Genomic DNA, 18,659 nt, shown 5'->3' with positions numbered 1-18,659 from the left:
TGTTTGTTTTTCAAGTTATATTATTTTCTATTCTATTCTTTTCTATTTGATTTTCTGAAGATGGTCATATTCTTTCTATTTTATTGTATTCTTTTTTTTATTCTATTCGTTTCTATTCCATTCTATTCTGTTCTTTTATTTGTTATTCTATTTGTTCTGTTTTTTTTTCTATTATATTCTATTATTTTATTTTCTGTTATATTCTTTTCTTCTATGTTTTTTTCTATTCTATTTCTTTATTTTTCATTCTATTTTATTTTCTTTGGAAATTGGAAAACATTTCAAATTAGAAAACTTTTTTGAATTTGAAAACTATTCCAAACTGATTTGAAATAGATTTGAATCGATTAGAATTCATATATGAAATAAACTAAACAAATTCCGAAAATGATTTAAATGGGTTAAATGAATTTAACTAAACAAATTTATGTAACTAACAAATCAAAACAAAATAATTTTTTTCATTCTGCACATGTCCAGCTCACACTACTCAGTTACTCACAATACTCACCAGTTTCTCACAGTACTCACCACTTACCCACAATATTCACTAGTTCCGCACAATATTTACCAGTTACTCACAATACTCACCAGTTACTCACAATACCCAGTACGCAGTTATTCACAGTACTCACCAGTCAGTACTCACAATACTCACCAGTTACGCACAATACATAGTACACAGTTACTTACAGTACTCAGGACACAGTTACTCACTATACTTCACCATTTACCCACAGTACTCGGTACTCAGTTGCTCACAGTACTCACCAGTTACTCACAGTACTCACCAGTTGTCTGGCTGCTACTTTCTTGTTTAAAACATTTACTTTCATTAACCCCATACAGCTGTAAGCACCGAATTTACGGACCTAAAATTGCAGTACTACAGTCACTGCCCAGAGCAAAAGAGATTTAACCCCCACATAGGGAAAGGCTTCTTTACAGTAATAGCTGTAAAAAATGTTGAATAGGCTCCCCCAAGAACTAATTCAGCCAGCTATGTAGATTGCTTTAATAAAGAGTTAGATACGTTCCTAAATGCACAAAATATAACAAGATATTAGCATTTAAAGGTAATGACAACAGAGATCGTTGATCCAAGGAATATCCAATTGCCTTTTAAGGGATCAGGAAGGAATTTATTTCCCCACCACTGGAACAAATTGGAGCAAGCTTCTTTTTTTTGGGGGGGGGGGGGGGTGCCCTCCTCTGGACCAACTTTGGGTACAGGATTCTGCATATGGATGTTTTCTATTTATTCTTTTTCTATTAGTTGAACTAGATGGACTTTTTTCAAGCTTACTATGTAACAGTTGGTCCCTCACTCAGCATCCCAGACATTTATAAAACATCTTTTATTATTTTCAATAAATGCAACACACTCTGTGATTGGAGGGGGAGGGGGGAGTTACATTCATTAAAAATAATGAAAGGTATTTTGTGAATGGTGGGGCTGCAGAGTGAGCAATCTATAGTGATCTCAATATTTCCGGCGGGTCTGTACATTTTAGTACCATAAGTCTAATGTTTACAGCTCTGTATGAGGTTAAAGGGGTTGTAAAGTCAGAAGGCTTTTTATCTTAATGCATTGTATGCATTAAGATACAAAGCCTTCTGTGTGCAGTAGCCCCCTTGGCCCCCCTAATACTTACCTGAGCCCCATCTCTGTCCAGCGATGTCCGGGACTCTCCCTCCTGATCGGCTGAAACACAGCAGTGGTGCCATTGGTCAATCAAAGTCAGTTAGCCAATCAGGAGAGAGGAAGCGGGACCCAACTGCAGCTCCATGTCAGAATGGACACACAGAGCTGTGACTCAGCCCAGTTGCCCCCATGGCAGGCTGCTTGCTCTAGGGGCACACAACAGGAATAGGGGCCAGGAGCACCGAAGAGGGACTCGAGAAGAGAAGGATCTCGGATGCTCTGTGCAAAACCGCTGCACAGAGCAGGTAAGTGTAACATGTTTGTTATTTTTATAGGGGAAAAAAACGAGACTTTACAATCACTTTAATGGAAGTAAAAGTTTGAAGCAACTGCTACTTTGCAGCTAGACATGCGACAGACTGTGTAAGCCCTTGTTGGATTTTGTTCGACGGATTTTTTCCGATACTGTTGCATACACACGGTCGGAAAAAGTTGTCAGAAAATCCGATTGTACATAACGTTATGATGTTATTTCGTTACAACGGGACTACGTTCAGGCTAGTAGCCAATAGCTTTGGTCTAGGAATTTGATCTGAGCATGCGTGGCACTTTGTCCGTCGGAGTAGGCTACACATGATCGGAGTATGTCCAATCGAAGCATTTTGTCGGAAAATTTTACCGGCAAGTTGGAAAAGTTGGTCCGTCGGATATTCCGACAGAAACAGTCCGATGGAGACCACACACAGACGGAATATCCGACAAAACAGTCCGATAGGACACATTCCGTCGGAATCTCCGACCGTGTGTACAAGGGCTTAGGGGTAATTTATTTTTAAAGTGCAAATACAGTATGTAAGCATTTTTTCTGGAGTTCAGCTTTAAGGCCTCATGCACACGGACGTTTTTACAGCCACTTTTTTGAGCTTTTTTGCAGCTTAAAAAGGCCTGTCCATGTTAGTCTATGGCTTCATGCCCACCTAGGCGTTTTTGAGCTGCAAATGGCATAGGCGTTTTTAAGCTGTAAAAAAAACCCAGGACCAGTGCGTTCCCTGGCGTGGAGCTAGAGCTGTAAAAACGCAAATCGCGGGAAAACGCGCAAAAACGCGCACATACGCGCAAAAACGCGCAACATATTTTCTTTGTTTTCTGAGTGCTATAGCCAAGAGATGTGTTTCTTTAAAAACGCTACTTAACGCTAACGCTAAAAAACGCGCAAAAACGCCAATGAAAAACGCTGTAAAAATCGCGTTTTTAACGCCGATTTTTCCAGGCGTCGGAGCTAGCTTTGCAGCCAGTTTTTTAAAACGTCCATGTGCATGAGCACTTACTGTAACAGTGATGGTTTGGGTGCTATGCAACCCTACCAGTATTAGGACCAAAATGTATGAAAATAGGTTTTGGCTGGAGTTCAGCTTTAACCACTTGTCGACCGCTGTCGGCATATATACGTCGGCAGAATGGTATGGTTGAGCAAAGTAACATACCAGTAGGTTACTTTGAATTTCCCTTTGTGCGTGTGCACACCGCCGCAAGCTCCAATGTGTCCACCATAATGTCGCAGTCATGATAAAAATCACTGATCACCGCCATTACTAGTAAAAAAATTCAATTATTAATAAAAATGCCATAAAACTATTCCCTATTTTGTAGATGCTATAACGTTTGCGCAAACCAATCAAACGCTTATTGTGATTTTTCTTTTACCAAAAATATGTAGAAGAATACCTAAACTGAGGAAAATTTTTTTTTTTATATATTTTTATTTATTGTAGCAAAAAATAATGAATTTTTTTCAAAATTGCCGCTTTTTTGTTTATAGCGCAAAAAAAACAAAAATGTAGGGGTGATCAAATGCCACCAAAAAAGGATGCCAATTTTGTTTGAGTGCCATGTCACACGACCGCGCAATTGTCAGTTAAAGCGACGCAGTGCCGAATCGCAAAAAGTGCTCTGGTCAGGAAGGGGGTAAATCCTTTCATGGCTGAAGTGGTTAACCACTTCAGCCCCAGAGGATTTGGCAGCTCAACGACCGGAGAACTTTTTACAATTTGGCCCTGCGCTGCTTTAACCACCTCGCGCCCGCCCTATAGCCGAATGACGGCCGTAGAGCAGGCGCGTTCGTCAGGGAGGCCGTCCCTGGACGTCCTAATGTTTACTTCCGCAATGTGCGCCACCGCGGGCACGCATCACAGAAGTTCTGTGTTCGCCGTGTCCCCCGGGGACGGGCAAACACAGATCGCTGTAAACGGCCAATCACAGTGCCCGTTTACAGCGCGATCGGCGTGTCCAATGGGAGATGATCTCATATGTAAACATATGAGATCATCTCTCAGCGCCACTCTCCCTCCTCACACAGACAGAGTGTGAGAGGGGAGAGATGAACGGCTGCAGCGGCAGCCGTTCTGCTTTGCTGTGTTTTGAAAAAAAAAAAAGTAAAAAAAAAAGTGCCATCCTCCCCCAGCAGTGCCATCCATCCTCTCCCAGCAGTGCCATCCATCCTCCCCCAGCAGTGCCATCCTGCCCCAGTGCCATCCTGCCCCAGTGCCATCCGCCCCAGTGCCATCCGCCCCAGTGCCATCCACCCCAGTGCTACCTGCCCCCAGTGCCATCCACCCCAGTGCTACCTGCCCCCAGTGCTACCTGCCCCCAGTGCCACCTGCCCCCAGTGCCACCTGTTGTCAGTGCCATTTGTCCCCAGTGCCATCTGTCATCAGTGCCACGTATAAGTGCCATCTGTCATCAGTGCCACGTGTCATCAGTGCCACGTATCAGTGCCATTTGTCATCAGTGCCACCTGTCAGTGTCACGTGCCATCTGTTGTCAGTGTCACGTGTCATCAATGCCACTTATCAGTGCCATCTGTCATCAGTGTCACGCGTCATCGGTGCCATGTATTAGTGCCATTTGTCATCGGTGGCACGTATTAGTGCCACGTATTAGTGCCATCTGTCATCAGTGCCACGTATTAGTGCCACGTGTCTTCAGTGCCACGTATTAGTGCCACGTGTCATCAGTGTCACGTATAAGTGCCACGTGTCATCAGTGCCACATATTAGTGCCATCTGTCATCAGTGCCACATATTAGTGCCATCTGTCATCAGTGCCACGTGTCATCAGTGCCACGTATAAGTTCATCATTGCCACGTATCAGTGCCATCTGTCATCAGTGTCACATGTCATTGTCCTGGTGCTTCAAAAGTGTAATAAATAGTCAACAAGTTAGATGTTCCTAGAACACATGATGGCGCTACCTGCATGTTGGGCCTCTCTATGTGGCTAGGCTGTGAAAAAGTCCCACACATGTGGTATTGTAATACTCAGAAGGAGTAGCAGAATTTTTTGGGGGGGTGTCATTTGTGGTATACACATGCCATGTGAGAGAAATAACCTATTACAATGACAATTTTGTGGAGAAAAAAAAAGAAAAATCTTAATTTTGCGAAGAATTGTGGGAAAAAAATGACAACATCAAAAAGCTCACTATGCCTCTTACTAAATACCTTGGAATGTCTACTTTCCAAAAAGGGGTCATTTGGGGGGTATTTGTACTTTCCTGACTTGTTCGGGTCACAAGAAGCGAGATAGGCCACCAGTACATCAGTTGTGATCAATTTTGTGCGATTCGCACCACAGCTTGTAGACTCTCTAACTTTCACAAAGACCAAATAATATCCACTAATTTGGGTTATTTTTACCAAAGATATGTAGCAGTATAAATTGTGGCAAAAATTTATGAAGAAAAATTAATAATTTGCATAATTCTGTCACAGAAACAAAGAAATATGCGTTTTTTTTCAAAATTTTCGGTCTTTTTTCATTTATAGCGCAAAAAATAAAAACCCCAGAGGTGATCAAATACCACCAAAATAAAGCTCTATTTGTGGGAAAAAAAGGACAAAAAATTCATTTGGGTACAGTGTTGCATGACTGAGTAATTGTCATTCAAAGTGTGAGAGCACTGAAAGCTGAAAATTGGTCTGGGCAGGAAGGGTGTTTAAGTGCCCAGTAAGCAAGTGGTTAACTGGTAATTGTGCAGCCATGCAATGTTATATCCAAACGAAATTTGCATCTTTTTTTCCCCACAAATAGAGTTTTCTTTTGATGGTATTTTTTTTTTTTTTTTTTTAATTAATGTTTATTAAAGAAGAGAAGCGTGTACAAAGCATAACGATCAATACATAAACCAACATCAAGGGCAGCAACAGTATATCGTTAGTTACCATGGCATAGACAAATACACCCACCTCTTCTATTATAAAAGAGGGAATATAGTGGACAGAAATAGAGGGGGAGTAAAGGAAAGGGAAAATAAACAGGAAGAGAGAGAAAAAGAGAAAGGAGGGGGGGGGGAGGAGGGGATGGGGGGGGGGGGGCAGACCACCCTCAGACAATCAATTGCAAAAGTACAGTAGATATAGTAAGAACAAGAATTATGATCACATCACACTGGTTGAGACATTATGGCTGCATAACTAGAGGAATATTTAAAGGCAACCCAACAGGCCCAGATCTTCGTTGCCAACTCAGATTTACCCCGGAGGGAGAGGGTCATGTCCTCCATGTAATATGTGGTATCCACGTTAAGTAACCAACGCCGGAGCGTGGGGATCGTCTTCATCTTCCAAAACTGAGGAATGAGGGTTTTGGCAGCGTTTAAGAGGTGTGGCGTAATCGACCTCTTATAGGGGCCCGTCGGCTTCCCCGTGCAATGGAACAAAACATACCACGGGTCATTAGGTACCTCCCACCCCTGGATTTCTTTGATCGTGTAGAAAATCGCTAGCCAGAATGGTCGGATCCTCGGGCAGTACCACCAAATATGAGCATGAGTGGCTACCTCCCCGCACTCCCGCCAACAAAGTGGGGAGGACTGAGGAGAAAACCTATGTAAAACAACCGGTGTGTAGTGCTATCTGGTCAAAAGTTTATACGCCATTTCTGACGTCTTAGAGGATCCAGAGGAGGTATGAGCCAGGGTTAGGATTTGTGACTGCTGGGACGGAGACAGGGCCGTATGTAGTTCCCTTTCCCAGTACCGTAGGAAGGAGGGAGTACCCGTAGAAGTGAGGGACAGCAATGCCTGATAAAAGTACGAGACTGGCCTCTCAATCGGGTCAGAGTCAGCGAATGCGGTTTCCACAGAAGTAAGCTCCGCCAAGGTGCGCAGGGGCTTTGGGAGCATGCGAACAAAGTTCAGTAGTTGATGATGCTTCCATCGATCCATGTAGGATATGGAGGAGTCACCCAAGATGGAAGAAAGAGGCAACACCCCCGGTGGGCCGGTGAACTGATGTAGACATGTGTTAGTGCCCAGCCGCCACGGGTGAATCTGAGGGTCCATGTTACCCGGTGGGAAAAAATTGTGACCCACCAAGGGCATTAGGGGGGAGTTGTACAACCAGCCATTCATCTTACAGATAGAGTCCCACACCATCAAGGAGGAGTGTGTAAGCGGTGACGTGGTAGGCAAAAGGGTCCGGAACTTCCTCGGGATCCACATCAGTGTGGAAGGTTCAGCGCCACAAAGGTCCGTTTCTAAGTTTACCCAGAGTTTTGAGCCCTTGCAATACTTCAGGTCAGAGAGTCTAGTCAGCACAACGGCCCTGTAATAAAGCTTAAAGTCCGGTACAGCTAAACCCCCGCTACACTTAGGGCGGATGAGGAGAGATCTATTCAGCCTGGGTTTTCTCCTATTCCATATGTACCGGTATACCAGAGATGTCAAAGTTGTAAAAAACCCCACTGGTATCCCAAACGGGACCATCTGAAGCATGAAGAGCACCCTGGGCAGCAAGTTCATCTTAACCAGACCAATTCTACCTAGCCAAGAATGTCGGAGCTGGGACCACTTTTGGATGTCTGACCTAAGTGTGTTGAGCAGAGGCAGAAAGTTAGCGCGGAAAAGGGACGATAGTGAGGGCGTAAGTTGAATGCCCAAATATTTCATGGAGCTCAACTGCCAGGTAAAGGGGTAGTTCTTATTCAGGTGAGATACCTGTTTGGCGGGGACAGAGATGTTTAACATTTCCGATTTGGACATATTGATTTTAAAATTTGACACCGCGCCGTAGGCCGAAAACTCGGACAGAAGATTTGGAAGGGTGATCAGAGGCTGTTGCACATAGAACAAAATATCGTCCGCGTACGCCGCGTATTTGTGTTCCGTCGTACCTATTGTTACGCCACGTATATTCGGGTTTCGCCTAATAAGGGATAAAAATGGTTCCAGGGAGATCGCGAATAAAATCGGCGAGAGCGGGCAACCCTGGCGAGTGCCGTTGTAGAGGGTGAAGGGGTCGCTAAGGGTACCGTTAATCCGTATCTGAGCTGTGGGGCAGCGGTACAACGCCGCTATTTTGGAGCGCAGAGTGGGTCCTATACCCAAGTGAGTCAGCGTAGCCATAAGGAAGTCCCAGTCCACCCTGTCAAACGCCTTCTCAGCATCCGTGGAAAGTAACAGGGTGGGCTGGGAAGTCCGCCTCACATAAGCCATCAAGGAAAGTGTGCGGAGAGAATTATCCCGCGCTTCCCGCCCGGGGATGAATCCCGTCTGATCCCGTGAAACCCACTGTGGCACCAGGGGGAGCAGCCTATTCGCTATGGCTTTAGCATAAATCTTCGCATCAATATTCAAGAGCGAAATAGGGCGGTAGCTCGCACAGTCACTAGGGTCCTTGCCCTCCTTGGGTAACACCGTAATATGAGCATGAGTGGTCCCTGGGCGAAGGTCCCCGCCGTCCGAGGTCACGTTAGCATATCTGGTCAAGTACGGCAACAGTATAATAAGATACCGTGAGGCCGTCCGGTCCCGGTGCCTTACCGCGCGCCATAGCTTTCATGGCGCCCAGAAGCTCCGCAGCCGTAAACTCCCCCTCCAAGGAAGTCAAAACCTCCTCGGAGAGTTTCAGGAGGGCGGCACGGGCCAGATAGTCCCCAATAAGGCGTCCCCGAGCCTCTCTATCATGGACACCCTGGTGCACCTGATACAGGCGCTGATAAAAGTCCCTGAATGTCTTGGCTATACGGGGGGTCTCGAACACCTGGACCCCCGAGGGGGTTTTAACTTCGGCAATAAACGCCGCGTTCTTACGCTGTCGCACCGAGTTGGCCAACAGCCTACTGGGCTTATCTCCCCACTCATAAAATCGGTGAGCCCACTATCCGCGCGCGTCGCTTGTGATCTAAATGAAGGAGGGATTTCAGGGTCTCTCGTTTTTCCGTCAAGGCGTGGAAAAGGGCCGGAGTCTGGTTCAGCTTATGCCGGCGTTCTAAGTCGGTAATGTCACGCAACAAGTCGGACTGTTGAGTTAAGCGCTCTCTCTTTTTCCTAGAACCCAATTCCATGAACTTTCCCCTAATATACACCTTGTGGGCCTCCCATAACACTCCCGGTGAGACTTCAGGACTGACATTAGTCTTAAAATAAAACTCCAAACTGTCACCCATCACCTTTCTATCCGCCTCTTCGGCTATGAGGTCCTCGTTCAACTTCCAGTTAGTGGACTTCAGGGGTATGGACGCCACGTTAATGGTTAAAGAAATCGGAGCATGGTCCGAAATGGGGGATGAGTCAATGCTTGACTTCACTATGAGCGGGAGGTGCTGGTGATCAATGAAGCATAAATCTATTCTAGAGTAGGTTTGGTGCACCGGAGAAAAGTAGGTAAAGTCCCTTTCCCGCGGGTGATTAATTCTCCAGACATCCATCAACTGTAGGTCATGGAGTCGAGAACGAATATATCTCACTCCCCTGCCGGAAAGCGAGGAACCCCCTCTAGAGGTGTCCAAAGTAGGTTCCAAGGGAACATTAAAATCGCCCGCTAGAAGAATGCATCCACGTGCAAAATTCCGCAGGGAGTTGAGTGTGGACGCCAGAAAACGCACCTGGTTTTTGTTAGGGGAGTATAAGGTGGCCAAAGTACACTGCATGCTGCCCAGGGTGCCTCGCACAAACAGAAAACGTCCCGCAGGATCACACAACATTTCCTCAAACGTGAACGCGGTTCCCCTACGAATCCCTATGGCCACACCTTTTGCTTTAGAAATGTCGGAGAGGCTGTAGTACCACGTGGGGTACTTCGGTGAGTGCAATCTAACTCGAGTCGTCTGCGTGAGGTGGGTCTCCTGGAGGAAGACCACGTCTCCCCGCAAACGGTCCAGCTCCCTATATAAGTTGTGTCTCTTCCCCGGGGCGTGAAGGCCCCGTACATTAAAAGATACAAGGTTCACAGTAGCCATGGGGTCTCAGAAGGAGGAAACGCGGTCACCACAACATTACCAATGCAATAGAGAGGCGGTCTGCCGCCAAATAGGGGGGAGGGGATCAGAGGAGGTGGAGGCAATAGACAAGAAAGGTGAAAGAGAAAAGGAAAGAAGAAGGAAGGGCAACAAGAACATGAAAGGCCCCACCTTAGTGGGAAAAACAAAATGAACCAAAAAAGATGCTGTCGGAGAACAGCCAGTAGTGCACGCATTTCCATGCCGTGCGAGAGCGGGCTGCGTGGCCGCCCCAGGGCCCCCACGCCCGCCACCCCAGCAGGGGAACGGACGCCAGGGCCCCGCGCCGGGCAGCCCCCGCTCAAAAGGGGGGAGACGGGACTCAGGCAGCCGGGCGCAAACCACACCATAACGGTACAGGTAGCGCCCCGCGGTCCGGTGCCAACACCGAGGCATAAAAATCTAGAAATAACATCATCCAAAACATAAAATGGTACAACGCCGGTAAAGAACAATATGGGTATGAAGCTAAGGCGATAAGATACACATTGGGGGGGGGGGGGGGTACCGTAAGTCAGTCATGCTCCAAAGGCACCCAGAGGGAGATGGAAAAATAACACGCCAGTAAGTAGGGCAAAAGAACAGTAACGTTCACATCCAGACTGAGGCTCCCAAGGAGGGACCGGGGTATGGGCCACAAGGCCAAGGGAGACCCAGCCGTGGCCTTGCAAAAACTCGTTGTCGCCAGAGGCGGTCAGCTTCCTCGCACAAACTTGGTAAGGGAGCCCCCCCAATTGCGGTCAGGCGGTATGTCCCACAAATGCAAGTAGTTGAAGGGCAGGTTGCCATTTCAAGGGCGGTAATCAGGTGCGGAAGTACGGCGGGCACGGCTCACTCTCTGCCAGCCCTGGTCGACCCCAGCGGGCAGGGGCGGGATGCCGTCCTGCCATCCAGGCAGTTCCGGGACAGGAACGGACATATCCGTGCAGAATTTGGGCAGCTATTCCGGAAATCGAAGTATTGCGGTTCTGCCATCCCTAGAAGCGATCAAGGCCGCAGGGAAGCCCCACTTATATTTAATGGACGCCGCCCGAAGCAGTTCCGTGAGGGGTCGTAGGGCCCTGCGTCGATCCAAGGTTTCCTTAGCTAGGTCCGGGAAAAAGGATAACATCGCTTCATGAAAATCAAACGGATTAGCTTCCCTAGCTTTCTGCATAATCAGTTCCTTTTCAGGATAATGGTGGATCCGGCAAATGATGTCTCGTGGGACGTCTGTAGCAAGATTGCGTGGTCGGAGTGCCCTGTGCACCCGGTCAATCCTCAAGGGGGCGTCAGGCGTTCGGCCCAGAAGACTATTGAAAATACCCCGGACGGACGGTAACAGGTCGTCGTCTCCGGTCGCTTCGGGAAGTCCCCTAATCCGAACGTTATTACGTCTGTTACGATTCTCTTGATCTTCGAGCTTGTAAACAGTCGTACGATGCGAAATGGCAAGTTGTCGTGTAGTCGCCTGTAAGGATCGGATAGCGTTCGCGTGGCGATCTAGACGTTGCTCCGACTCTTCGACACGAACCAATACTTGCGAGAGATCCGAACGAACTGCGGAGACCTCCTTCTTAATGACCCGCTCGAGGTTCAGAAGCATGGAGGCGAGATCGGAGGTGGTAGGGAGACCGCTCACTCTCGGCGCCGCTCCGGCGGAAGGATGTTGCTCCCCCTCATCGCCCGAGCCCGCCGAGGATTCGGGCGAGCGCGACCTCCGGTCCGGCCCATCGCGGGAGGCGGGATCCACTCCACCCCGCGGCTTGCGGCCTAGGTCGTCCTGCTCCTCCACCTCGTCCGGTTCCACGGCAAGGAATCGTTTAATTGACCCCGTCGAGGCTCCTTTCTTGGGCAGAGACTTGCCCGTCCGCCGGCCCATCGCTCAGGTAGCACAAATATGGATTTTTGGATGATTTTAGGTATTTTTCTCGGTGTCGGCCTCGGAGCACACAGAGCACACGTCTGCTCTAGCACATCACCAAGCCACGCCCCCTTTTTGATGGTATTTGATTGGCTCTGCGATTTTTATTTTTTGCAATATAAACGGAAAAAGAAAGAAAATTTTGAAACAAAATTATATTTTTGTTATAAAAAAAATGGAATAAACTCAATTTTAGTCATACATTTAGGCCAAAATGTATTTAGCCACATATCTTTGGTAAAAAATAAATGTCAATAAGCTTATATTTATTGGTTTGGGCAAAAGTTTTAGTGTCTACAAACTAGGGTTAATTTTCTGGAATTTACGCAGCTTGACGGTCAGAATTTGGCGTGTGTATGTAAAACAGCTTCAGTGAAATCCCAACGGAATTCCATCGGGAAAACCATCAGAGCTTTTTCCAACCAAAATTCCGATCATGTGTACGGGGCATTAGAAATCCTGAAGGCAGTGATTGGTTTTTGGGGTCCTGTCCGCGGCTAGGCTCCCAAAAAGTCTCACATATGAGGTATCCCTGTACTCAGGAGAAGCAGAACTTTGGGTTGTAATTCCAGAATGCATTTTGGGTTGTAATTCCACATATAAACATGCCATGTTTGAACAATATATCTTGTATACAACTTAATGCAAAAAAAAAAAGTGTAATATTCCCGAAGCTTGTGCAAAAATATAGAATATTCCATGAAGTCAACATGCCTATCAGCAAATAGCTTGGGGTGTTTACTTTCCAAAAAGGGTTAATTTGGGGGGGTTTTAAACTGTCCTGGTATTTTATGCACAACATTTAGAAGCTTATGTCACACATCACCCACACATTCTAACCACTTAAAGACAGCCCTTTCTGACACTTTTTGTTTACATGAAAAAATATTTTTTTTGCAAGAAAATTACTTTGAATATTTTTGATATTTTTTGATATTTTTTTAAAGCAAAGGCCCTACAGATTAAAATGGTGGTGTTGCAATTTTTTTTTCACACAGTATTTGTGCAGCGATTTTTCAAACGCAATTTTTTTGGAAAAAACACACTTTTTTCAATTTAAATGCAATAAAACACACTATATTGCCCAAATGTTTGATGAAATAAAAAAGATGATCTTATGCTGAGTACATGGATACCAAATACGACATGTTTTAAAATTGTGCACAAACGTGCAGGGGTGAAAAACTACATACATTTTTAAAAGCCTTTACAGGTTACCATTTTAGATTTACAGAGGAGGTCTACTGCTAAAATTACTGCCCTCGATCTGACCTTCATGATGATACCTCACATGCATGGTGCAATTGCTGTTTACATATGACACCAGACTAGCGCTTGCGTTCGCCTTTGCGTGTGAACATGGGGGGACAGGGGTGCTTTTTTTTTTTTTTTTTTTTTTTTTAAATAACATTTTATTTATTTTCTTTATTTTCAGTAACAGCATAGGAAAATAAGCAGTACAGAAGCATAGTAGCAGCAATGCAATTACAAAACATAGCAAGGTCAGGAATAAGCACGCTACATGTGGTGACGGGCCACGGGCGCATACAGCAAGGCATAATAATGTGGTCGGCTGAGCGCGGGGGGTCAGGAGACACACACAGTCAACTGCCCGCTCCCAAGCCCAAGAGGCCCGGTGAGTTCCGCCATAAGGCCTATGCAACACACTTAAGATATAGCGGCAAGAGTCCGCCGCATAAATAGTCAAAGTTAGCAGAAGAAAGACAGAAAAGAGATGAGAAAGAAAAAGCCAGTGATCCATGTTGTCACACCAAACTTGGTGTGCCCTTAATCCTCCAGCAGCCGCCATCTCCCCCAAACCAAATCAAATTCCTCCAGCCTGTCCCGTATTCTGGCAGTCATTTTCTCCATGAGTTCTATGTCCTTTATTCTAGAGTAAAGGGCTTCCATAGTTGGGGCCGTTTGGCTTTTCCAATTAAGGGCTATCAGGCAACGGGCTGCCGTGAGAATATGTCTCAAAAGCTTCCGGGACGGTTTAGCTAGGTTAAGTCGGGACAGACCAAATAGGAAGAACTTGGGTTCGAACGGGACGGGCACCTCCAGCAAGCGGCCAAGGAGCTGTTGGGTCAGGGTCCAGAAAGGGGATATCGAGGGGCAAGTCCAGTATATATGGAACAGGGTACCTCTGTCTTTTAGGCAGCGCCAACAACGATCAGAGGTGGAGGGATATATTTTGTGCAGTACCTCTGGGGTCTGGTACCAACGGAAGAGTATCTTATAGGCATTTTCCTTGTAAAGGGTGCAAAGAGAGGATTTGGCTGCCTGTCGCCACACCCCCTGCCAATCCTCAAGGGAGAGCTCCTCGCCCAGGTCCCTCTCCCATTTCAACATATACTTGTGCTTGCCCCTCGTCTGGGAGTGGTGTGAGCTGAGAATGCGGTATATGTCCGAGATCAACCCCCTGCCATTCCGTCCGTCCAATATAATCATCTCAAATGGGGAGGGCGGGGAGAATTGGAGTCTCGGGGCTAAGATTTGTGCAAAGTGTCTTATTTGGAGGTACTGTAGAACGTCTGTCGGGGGAGGCCATGTTTGGCCTGGAGCTCCGAGAAGGAAAGCAACTTTCTCGATCTGGGGTCCACCAGGTGTCCCAGGTAAAATAGACCTCGGGATGCCCAGGGCCAGGACATCTGGTGGGTCAGACTGTCTGGGAGCAGGGGGTTGCAAAGAAACGAGGTCATCAGGGATGACTCTGAATGTAGCTTGCATTGACGAGACAGCTTCTGCCAAAGCTGACGGAGGTGGGCCATCGAGCCCAACAACCGGTTCGATTCAATCGCTACATTCGCCCCCCAGAGCATACTGTTCGGGTGTACTGGGGCTAGCCATATTTTTTCTATCTCCGATCACTTGTTATATGACCGCTGAGGGAACCAGGAGACTATTGCCTGGAGCATTGTCGCCTGGTAGTACCTAACCAAGTCAGGGAATGCCAAACGGCCTTCCGAGCGCAAGGCAGTTAGAACCGTGCCTGGGACCCGATGTTTTTTGAAGTTCCACACAAATTTTAATAAGTCTTTCTGGAGCATACAGAGGTGTGCGTAGGGGATCGGGACAGGCAGTGTCTGAAATAGGTAGAGAAGTTTAGGGAGGATTACCATTTTAATGGACGTGATCCGCCCCGTAAGGGATATATGGTGTGCTTTCCATTTATGGATAAGTCCCCTGATCTCCCTATAAAGGGGGGGGGGGAGTTGGCCTGGTATAGAGTGTGGAAGGATGGGGTAATTTGAACCCCTAGATATTTAAGAGAGGAAGTCTCCCAACGATAGGGGAAGGCCGAACGCAGATGGGCCCCTTCAGCTAGGGGCATATTAAGTGGGAGGGCTACTGACTTGGATGCGTTTATTTTGTAGCCCGAGATCACCCCGTATCGGCTAAGTTCTGTGTGTAGGTTGGGTAATGAGGTCCTGGGCTGGGTTAGGGTGAGGATGACGTCGTCAGCGAAGAGCGATATTTTAAATTCCCTGCCCCGAACCGAAACACCCCGAATATCCGAGTTTCTTCTAATGGCCTCCGCCAGGGGCTCAACACAGAGTGCAAACAGCAGAGGAGAAAGCGGACAGCCCTGGCGGGTGCCATTAGTGATAGGGAAAGTCGGAGAAATTGCATACGGGGTCTTAACTTGAGAGGAGGGGGTGGTGTAAAGGTGTTGTATAGCGTGCAGGAAGGGACCCCGAAAGCCCATGTGGGTTAGAGTTGCCGTCATAAAGGGCCAGCTCAGGCGATCAAATGCCTTTTCCGCGTCTAGACTCAGGACCAGGGAGGGGTGACCAGTCTTGTTCGCTACGTCAATGAGGGCAATGACTTTCCTGGTGTTGTCACCTGCTTGTCTGAGAGGTACAAAGCCTATCTGGTCCTTATGGACTAGGGCAGGAAGGATTGCATTGAGGCGGTTAGCCAGGATTTTTGTAAAGATCTTTAGGTCTGAGTTCAATAGGGCGATAGGCCTATAACTGGCGCATGAGGTCTGGTCCTTGTCCGGTTTCGGGATAAGGGATATAAAGGAAGCCATCATCTCCGTTGGGACCAGGGCCTGTGCGAGGAAGGAATTGAACAGTTTGGTCATGTATGGGCTCAAGATGGGTAGAAACATCTTATAGTACTCGTACGGGAAGCCATCTGGACCCGGAGATTTGTGAGCTGGGAGCGCCTTCACAGTCGCTGCCTGTTCCTCATTGGAGATGGGGGCGTTCAGATCCAGGAGGTCCGCGTCCTGCACCTGGGGCAGTGTCACGTCAGCTAGGTAGTTGGCGATGCGGTCAGCTAAGTCAGGGGTTGGTGGGTTATGGGGTATGTCCCTCTTGTTATACAGGTCCGAGTAAAAGTCAGCAAATGTATCTGCGATATCCTGTGGGTGAGACAAAAGGTCTCCCCTACGGTTTCTAATTTGGGAGGGCGTGGAGGCTTGTGTGCGATCAGCCAGCTTCCTGGCCAGTAGGGTCTGCGCTTTATTGCCCTTATCATAGTAGAGCTGTCGTAGGCAAGTAAGCGCTTTTTCAACTGAACCAAACGCGAGGTCGCGTAGGGTTAGTCTCACCTGCACTATTTGCTTAACCAGTGCCAGAGAGGGAGACCCCCGAAGCTTAGCCTCAAGGGCCTTCAACCGCCCCTCAGCCAGCCGCCTAGCGGCCTGTGCATCTCTCTTCAGAGCCGAGGAAAGAGCAAGGCAGCGACCCCGGGCGACCGCCTTGTGGGCCACCCAAAGGGTGGGGAGAGTAATGTCAGGGGTGTCGTTTTCTGCAAAGTACAGTTGGAGCGTGGATTCCAGCTCAGTTTTGGCCGGGGAGTGTTGCAGGAGATAATTGTTCAGTCGCCAGTTACACGGCCTGCGAAGGGGGGGCTCCAATATTCAGCGTCAGGGTGATCGGGGAGTGGTCGGACCAAGAAATGGGTAATATGTGTGCTGCCCGGACAGCCCGCAGTGTGTGGCTGTTCACGAAGAAGTGATCGATACGTGAGTGGGTGCGGTGCGGGCCGAGTAAAAAGTGTATTGGCGGTCCCGTGGGTGTAAAGTGCGCCAGGCATCAAAGAGAGCGCGTCTTCTGGTGAGCTGGCGGAACAGCTTTGAGTCCCTCAGGACCCTGGTCTGAGACGCCTGTGGGTTCACCACCAGGCGATCATGTGTAACAGATGGGATAAGATTGAAGTCCCCCCCTATCACCAGAAGCTCGGAAGGCGACCTAAAGAGGCGAGAAAGCACGCCAGACAAAAATGTTGGTGGACATTCGGGGCGTAGAGGGCGCATAGAGTCACAGCCTGCGTCTGCCAAATACCGCGAAGGATGACAAAATGGCCCTTTGGATCTAGGTACGTCGATGTGCACGTAAAGGGGGAGCCCTTTCTAATAAGGATAGCCACCCCCGCCCTCTTACGCGAGCTAAAGGCTTGGTACGCTAGGGGGAAATGTCTTAAGGCAAATTTAAAGGAGTCCCCTCGGTTAAAATGTGTTTCTTGGACCATCACTATATCCGCCCCGGATCGCCTAAATTCTTGGAGTGCAAGATGGCGTTTTTTGTTGGAGTTTAGGCCATGTACATTTAAAGATAGTATCTTAGCCATGATCAAGGGGATGGTCGGGGTTAGTCATACTTAGCTTCTGCCGCTGGAAGGATATGTGCCCCGGGGGGAGAGACGACCGCCGGGGGAGGGCTGACACACGACTGGACCACTGGCAGAGACCCGCACAGGGGGCGGGGTGGAGAAGGAGTCTGGAAAAGAAAAAGAGAGTGAAAACATAAACAAGGTACAAAACCAATATTAACTGCAACATATGTCTGGTCCAGGTGCCCTATAGGGACACCGAACCTAAGGGGTTCCGGTAGGTCCCCTGAGCTGGGCGTCTCCAGACCCCAAAAAAAAACAGGTAGGGGGGAGAAGGCCAGGCCAGGTAGACACCAATAGTTTGTAAAGTTCAAAGGAACCAATAGGTGGAAAACCACAAGGGGGGGTCTGTAACTCGGGAGTCGATCTGTCCTCAGACTCTACCTAAGCCAGCCCTGGGTGAAAAAACAATTCCAGGAAAACAACAAAACAAAAACAAAAAAGAGGCCATCGGGGGAAGGGGGGGTGAACAAACCCCAAGTAAAACAAAATGAGTGAGAACTCAGACAAATGGCGGGAAGGTCCGCTGATGGAGGGACCCATGTCACTTGTGTTTAGGTGATCTGCGGTCCGGCTCCGGACCCCTGTGCCGTTTAGCTGAAGGAACTTTCTGCCAGATCACCGGCGGAGGCGGTGGAGAAGGAATCAGATCCCATTCCGGGAGCTTGGGGACCGATAGGCCCAAAGTGTTGCAGAAAGAGGCCAGGTCCTCTGGGTATCGAAGGAAAGCCGACTTCCCCTGGTGTCTAGCCGTAAGGCAGAAGGGGAAACCCCAGCGGTAGAGTATGTTCTTGTCCTGCAAAGCTTGAAGAAGGGGTAGCAGCAGCCGTCGTTTTTGGAGGGTTATCCAGGAGACATCCGGGTAAACCTGGATCGGAGCGTTGTCAAACATAAGGTTGCGAATGGAGCGGGACTTACGCATGATGTCTTCCTTGAGGGGGAAAGAATGGATCCTACAGATAACATCTCTTGGTTTGGAAGCAGGGCCCTTGGGACGGAGGGCTCGATGGGCTCTGTCAATCTCAATGGGCTTGGCTGGGTCTTCTCCCAGCATTCCATTAAACAGTGCTTGCAAATAGGTCTGCAGGTCCTCGGGTCCCTCGGTTTCAGGGAGGCCACGGACGCGGATGTTGTTCCGCCGGCCTCTATTATCAAGATCTTCCACATGGCGCTGCATGTCTCGTAGGAGGAGTCGGTGGTCCGAGTTCT

The sequence above is a fragment of the Lithobates pipiens genome, unplaced genomic scaffold (genome assembly GCF_037356315.1).
Source record: "Lithobates pipiens isolate NorthernLeopardFrog02 unplaced genomic scaffold, aLitPip1_a1.2 Scaffold_23, whole genome shotgun sequence".
NCBI lineage: Eukaryota > Metazoa > Chordata > Amphibia > Anura > Ranidae > Lithobates > Lithobates pipiens.
This window is presented reverse-complemented; position numbering follows the sequence as displayed.